A 7,119-nucleotide genomic window follows, 5' to 3' on the forward strand; every position below is an offset into this window, starting at 1 on the left:
GTTTTCCCTGGAAGTGCAAGTACTGGTCCTGCCACTAGGGGATTGGCTAGACAGCATAAAGTTTCAAATTTCTTCTTCCAGCCTAGCCAATCCTCTTGAGGCTGTACCGGGACTTGCATCTTGAGGGGGGGGGAGTAAAGCTCTTTTTTTGTTATTCTCTTGATTTTTGTGAATCAGGCTTGGAAAGGCTTAGCCTCCACTAGTTAGGGTCCACCTGTCCAGATTTCACACAGACAGCCTGTTATTTCAAAGGGCCGTCCTGGTGAAACCTTCTTATACTGATTTCCAAATTAGGAAATGTGGACAGCAAATAACGACATGGTGATCAGCCAATCACCACGTCACAAGTCCAGCCGCTGACGTTACAAGTCTTACCCCTGATTTCACAGCCCCATCCTGTCATAAGTGGCTTCGCCTCCCACCCAGTCCCCGATGTCATCCTCCTAGCCTCCCTGCCAGTTTTTGGCCCCAGCAAAGGTGGCAACCCTACCCCTAGCCACCCATGTGCCCAACCCAGGGTGACTCAAGGGGAGCCTGCGAGATCAACATGGTGGCACAGTCAGTGCTCTACATGAATGCAGGTTCTGAAATAGGAGTAGGCAGTGTAGACAAGTGCCCAGAGTGCAAAGCTGGGGGGGGGGCACCAGCAGTGGTATTTCAAGAGCTCCGATAATGCCCCCAACCATTCCGAACTTTCAACTTTTAGCGTTGGATTGGGTCCAGGGGGGGCATCGCTAGTGCAGTGAGTGCTCTCTCTTTTCCCCTTTCTCCTCACTTTAATTGCCGACTGTGCAGGTGCGTCACCAGTCAGGTTGTCTAGGGTACCTGATCGGCTAGGCCCGGCGCTGCATGAATGTACCCATAAAGAGCTACTGTGCACCAGGGTATACTGGGTTCCCCAACCACCACTTTCTTTATAATATATGCTCCTCTATTCTACTGCCTTGTGCCAAAATGTTGATTGCATCCACTTTGATGATTGAAGTGGAAATTACAGGACACAAACCCACAAGGGACCCTGGAAATAATACTTGGTTTGTGTAGCTGCCCTAGGCCTGTTGCACTGACTTGCACCTATGAACTTATGAGCATAGCTGTCACAGCTGGATTTACATAGCAGACACCCCTAGGCCCACTGCCATTCGTTGACTCGTCCCCTCCCTTTTATTTGCTCAAATTTTCATCATTGGGAGCGGAGCAATGGGAATTGGCTCACGGAAATTTAAAAAACTATTGTATCTCCTGCGCATCCCCAGTGTTTCTGAACCAATGTGGGTGTGGTTGGGCAGCATGCCACCCCCTAAAATCCTGCCACCCTAGGCCCGGGCATTGGTGGCCTCTCCACAAATCTGATAGCTGTGCTGGAAATGATGCAATTTGCGCTCACAATGACCCAATCAACTCTTAAAAATCTCGTGCAATTTGTAGGACACTCTACTTTGCATTTGCCCAAAATTACAATGAGATTCAGGGAAGTAATGTGACATTTTGCGTCTTACATAAACCCTAAGGTGCATTGATTAGCCAGAAAGCCTGGGCTGTTATTACACTTTCAAGCAATCAGCCTTGAGGCCACAAACTCAGTTAGGCATGGCTGAATGCCCTTGGGTGCTGTGTGTAGGAGGATGAGTTAGCCAATCAGTTTGTAGTTATTTCAAAGCACCTTCGGGAGCTGAGAAGAATTAAACCAAGTTTAAATAAGACTATTGGACAGGTGACAAAAACGTACCCTGTATTATTGTGACCAGTAACTTCCACCAGCGTCTGCCTTACCACAGACCACTAACAATGATGATTAATTAAGGCCTTTCCTAAGGAGTGATGCCACATACTGAAAGGTACATATGGTACATATATACAGGTAGGACTCTCAAGAATTTCATTGATAATAAACCCTCAGATCTGGTGCAGTCCATGTCATTGTGTGGACCTTCCTGTTTAGCATTCAAAGTACATAACACACCGCTCTCAAAGTAATTGGATATCTAATCTCCATACTCCATAATTTTATGGTGTAAATGAAAGCTTGTCCCTGCATGTATACATTTAATTTTATTTTCCCACTCACAATAAAAGCAATACACTTGATTACACTGCCTGATGCCATCTGCCATGCAGTTACCGGGCGTTTTGGGGAGATTTGGTCACCTGGCGACTGATCGCCTCGTCTTTGCGGCGACCAATCTCCCCAAACGCCTTCCCTCACTCTGCGCTGGCTAAAATGAAAAAATGCCGGCGATAATCACACACGGCAGTTCGTTTTCCGAAGATGCCTCACGAGGAAACTTTGGGCGACTTTGGAAAACGAATGATTAGCGCCGGAGTTTTTTCATTTTAGCCGGCGCAGAGTGAGGGAAGGCGTTTGGGGAGATTGGTCACCGCAAAGACGAGCCGATTAGCTGCCAGGCGACCAAATCTCCCCTTATACTGCACATAATGAATCTCTAGGTATGCCATCTGCCTGGTAACCAACATAAACATGTGCCCACATAGGTGCCCATAGCAAGGCTGAGCTGAGCATTACATTTAGTAAGTTATGGATTAGCATTTAATGTTATCCTCTTTGACTCTTAACACTGATCATAGCCTGACCATCATCTCCACGACTTTCTCCTGATCCATACATCTCCCTGAAGGTTCTAAGAAATAAAATGGGTGTAAAGAATCTCCTTCCAAATGTTGTTGGACTGCTACTGCCAGTATGCCCAACAAAATATCAAAGGTCATGGATATGTTTTGGTGGCACCAGAGTAGCAGAGGCCTCAAGCAAAGCCAAAATGGAAGATGCATGAAGAATGAATGGGGCATACGGTTGACCCATCCTAACCTAAACTGTCTCCCAGTTCTGTAGCTGTATGTTGCCAGGTCTCTGGCCCCGCAAGAGAGAGACAGCGCTAAATCATTTATCATTTTGTATTCCAAACGTAGAAGTTTCTGCTCTTTCATCGTCTTTGTCAGGGCTGTGCCGGATGTCAGCGGCTTGGGCCAATTATATTGAATTTGAGAGGGCTTTCTGACACATCTCAAATGAAGGAGAAGTAATTTCACACCAGCCTAACATGACACAGTGGGAACTGCTCTTCTGCCGGTGCTCTACCTGTGCAGGCTGGGAACCTACATAGCATATAGACTGGCATAAATGTATCTTAAAAGGAATTTAAATATTGTCCATGCACCGACATCTAAGCAACAGTATAAGCATTCTCATTAGTGAATATGCTTGCTTTCCTCATCTACCTTAGAAAAATAGGGGGTTCAGAAAATTTGCCAGAAATCTCATCCGCAGGGACTCCGCTAATTTACTAACAGGTGTAGACAACAATACGCTTGCAAAAGAGACAGTCACTAGCACTGCTTCCTGCTCTATCGACAAATTTTCACCCAGGCGAATGATCGTTACTTCGCAAATTCACTAAGGTGCGAATTTTACAGAACGTTACCTCTTTCTGCAGAGTTTCCTTTGCCACCTTAGACCTGGCAAACTGATAAGATGAAGCTACATCCGCCTCAATCTTATGTCAGTGACATCATATCCTGGATGCTGGAAAGTCATAAAAGCAGGGGCGATTTAGGGGTGGCTTAGGCCTGAGGAAGCAGCCTAGATGCTGACCCCCCTTTGCCGCAGCTCCAGGCCAAGCCGGGCAGATGCCCTAGACAACCTGGCTGGCCACACCACCTTGTGTGCACTGGGTTGCGCGTCCAAGCGCAGGAGTGGATAGTTGCAAGCGTGCATACAGGGGATAGGTGTGCAAATAGACGCACTCCCTCTCAGCCGGACAGTGGCGTCAGAGCAGAGAGGTGCGACCGGACTAGGGTAGTAGAAAGAGAGGGTACGTGCCCGGCACCCCTCCAGCTTTCCGCCCTGGGCACATGCCTACTCTGCCTACCCCTAGTTCTGGCCCTGCTCTCCCACTCCACTCTTAAAAAGCAGCGTCAGAGCATGTCAAAGGGAGCAGCATTGCTAGTGCATTGAGCACAATAGCTCTCTCTGCACTAGCGAAACCGAATTTCCAGGTTAAACCCCAGAAATTCAAAAGTTACAAGAGGTAACTTTTTGCCTTCTTGCAACCGGCAGCTCGCTGCCGTCTGAGGCAAGGTTCCCACCTTGCCTCATGGCAGAAGCGGCCCTGCATAAAAGTTGTAAAAAAACTTGGTTTTTTTTCATATTTTAAACGAGATTGGCTTCAAAACTACTAATTAAATTTCTATTGTAGATTTTATGTTAAAATTTCTTTCCCAACCATTTGAGGGGCATGCCACATTTGTTTTAGGGTGGGCTCATGTCTATGACATTGGAGGATAACTTTTGTCTTTATTTAGCTTCCTTGGACACTTATAATAATAAACGGCCACTTCAAGCAATTTAACCAACATCTCTAATAAAGACGTCTATATGACCTTTATGTACCCGCCCTATTCAAATTTACCTAAGTGTAAATGTACTAACGAAGTTTCGCTCGGCAGAATTGAACGCTAGAGAAAGATTACTATGAAATGGTTGTGTTTACAAATGAACACTAGCGAAACTTCGGCAGTGTTCAGCTGCTGAGACGCAACTTCACATTTAAGTGAATTTGTGCCTGGCGAACTGGCGCAAAGTGCGATGGGTTGTTCGCTTGCGAAAATTCAAATTTTAGTGACTTTGTCCCCTTGACTTGGTGGAGCAGTGGTAGGTGGTTCCTGAGGGCCACACATCCTGGTTGCTATGTATGCACAAACAGGGCAAGTAGTAGACAGAGACATGACATAGATGCCCCTGATTGGTCAACTGCCTAAGCAAATATAATGAAATTAATTAATGGAGAAATAGGCATGAAACAGAAGTCATTGAGGCTGCTGCTAATATAGAAATAAATTATATACACAGTCAGAAGATCATTTAAACATAATTATGCATTTAAATGAACCAAAGTGTCAGCCGCACCCCTCCAGCTTTCCGCCCTGGGCACATGCCTACTCTGCCTACCCCTAGTTCTGGCCCTGCTCTCCCACTCCACTCTTAAAAAGCAGCGTCAGAGCATGTCAAAGGGGGCAGCATTGTACTAATTAAATTTCTATTGTAGATTTTTGTGTTAAAATTTCTTTCCCATCCATTTGAGGGGCATGCCACATTTGTTTTAGGGTGGGCTCATGTCTATGACATTAGAGGATCTCTTTTGTCTTTATTTAGCTTCCTTGGACACTTATATTAATAAACGGCCACTTCAAGCAATTTAACCAACATCTCTAATAAAGACGTCTATATGACCTTTATGTACCCGCCCTATTCAAATTTACCTATGTGTAAATGTACTAACGAAGTTTCACTCGGCAGAATTGAACGCTAGAGAAAGATTACTATGAAATGGTTGTGTTTACAAATGAACACTAGCGAAACTTCGACAGTGTTCGGCTGCTGAGACGCAACTTCACATTTAAGTGAATTAAATCACAGTACTGGTAATGAATTTTTGCCTGGCGAACTGGCGCAAAGTGCGATGGGTTGTTCGCTTGCGAAAATTCAAATTTTAGTGACTTTGTCCCCTTGACTTGGTGGAGCAGTGGTAGGTGGTTCCTGAGGGCCACATATCCTGGTTGCTATGTATGCACAATGGAAACAGGGCAAGTAGTAGACAGAGACATGGCATAGATGCCCCTGATTGGTCAACTGCCTAAGCAAATATAATGAAATTAATTAATGGAGAAATAGGCATGAAACAGAAGTCATTGAGGCTGCTGCTAATATAGAAATAAATTATATACACAGTCAGAAGATCATTTAAACATAATTATGCATTTAAATGAATCAAAGTGTCAGACTTCATAATGTCCCCGGCGAGACAGCCCTCTGGCAACTGATAAAAAAGGTTGGGAATTGAGGGACTAATTAAAAAAAGGAGACAAACCAATCCCAGCAGGGCTGGATTGAGAGTCAAAATAGGCCCTGGCATTTCAGGTACAAAGAGGCCCAATCAGCCTACACAGAGGCCCAAACAGACCCCACCAGCCCACTAAATACTGACTTTCTATGGCACTTTATAGCAGCCCCTCTGGCATTTGCCAGAACCCACAGATTGCCAGTCCGGGCCTGAATCCCAGAGAGGGGGGTGTGTTAGAAACGTATCCCCTGTAGCCTTTGAGCTGCTAATATCACACCTAGAGAAATATCTCATTATTCTGCAGGGAGGGTGAGATTGCTCCTGTTCTTGCACGTTTTCGACATCTTACTGCCAGGGGAATGCTATTAACTGCAGTGTGTCTGGGTTGGGCAAAATCAGTTTTAAGCAAAAGGAGCAGCCTAATACTCTGGGCACACCATTATCAGCAACCACACAGTAACTAAACCTCCACTTAACACAAGCCTCTACCCTTCTGGGAGGGTTCCCACTCGATGTTGAGACATTGTTGCTGGGAGTTGCCTCCATTCAGCCACAATAGCTTTAGTGAGGTTGGGTGCTGTTGTTGGGGATCAGGCTTGGCTCACAGTTGGGGTTTCAATTCATCCCAATTGGGTTAAGGTCTGAGTTATGTGCAGTGAGGTTCTTCCACCTGGTTCTGTGCATGAGGACATTATTGTGCTTAAAGGAGAACCAAACCCTTAATTATAAAAAACCCTACCCCACTCTGTGCTCTCCCCAGCCTAGGTGTTACTCCCGGTAAATGCCCCTACCTCTTTACTTACACTTCTGTGCAGCGGAGTTCACAGAAGCCATCTTCTTCTCTTCGGTAATCTTCGGGTCTTCTTGCGCTTCGGCATTTTACATCACTTTCGGCGCATGCGCAGTTGTCTCAAACCGGAAGATTACGCCAATCTATTCTCGAAGATTACTGAAGAAGAACGTTCCTGTGAACTCCGCTGCACAGAATCTGCACCGAGGGGTAAGTAAAGAGTTAGGGACATTTACCGAGGGTAACATCTAGGCTGGAGGGGAGCAGGGAGAGGGTCTATGTAGGGTAGGGGGTATGGGTTTTTATAATTAAGGGTTTGGTTCTCCTTTAAACAGGGAAGAGCCTTCCCCAAACTGTTCTTCAAAGGAATTGTCAGGAATGTCATTGTACCATGTTGCCTTAAGGTTTCACTGGATCCAGGGGCCCAAACCATTGAAACAGCCACAGCCTATTCCTTCTCCACCAAACATT

Source organism: Xenopus laevis, chromosome 4S (genome assembly GCF_017654675.1).
Source record: "Xenopus laevis strain J_2021 chromosome 4S, Xenopus_laevis_v10.1, whole genome shotgun sequence".
NCBI classification, from domain to species: Eukaryota; Metazoa; Chordata; class Amphibia; order Anura; family Pipidae; genus Xenopus; species Xenopus laevis.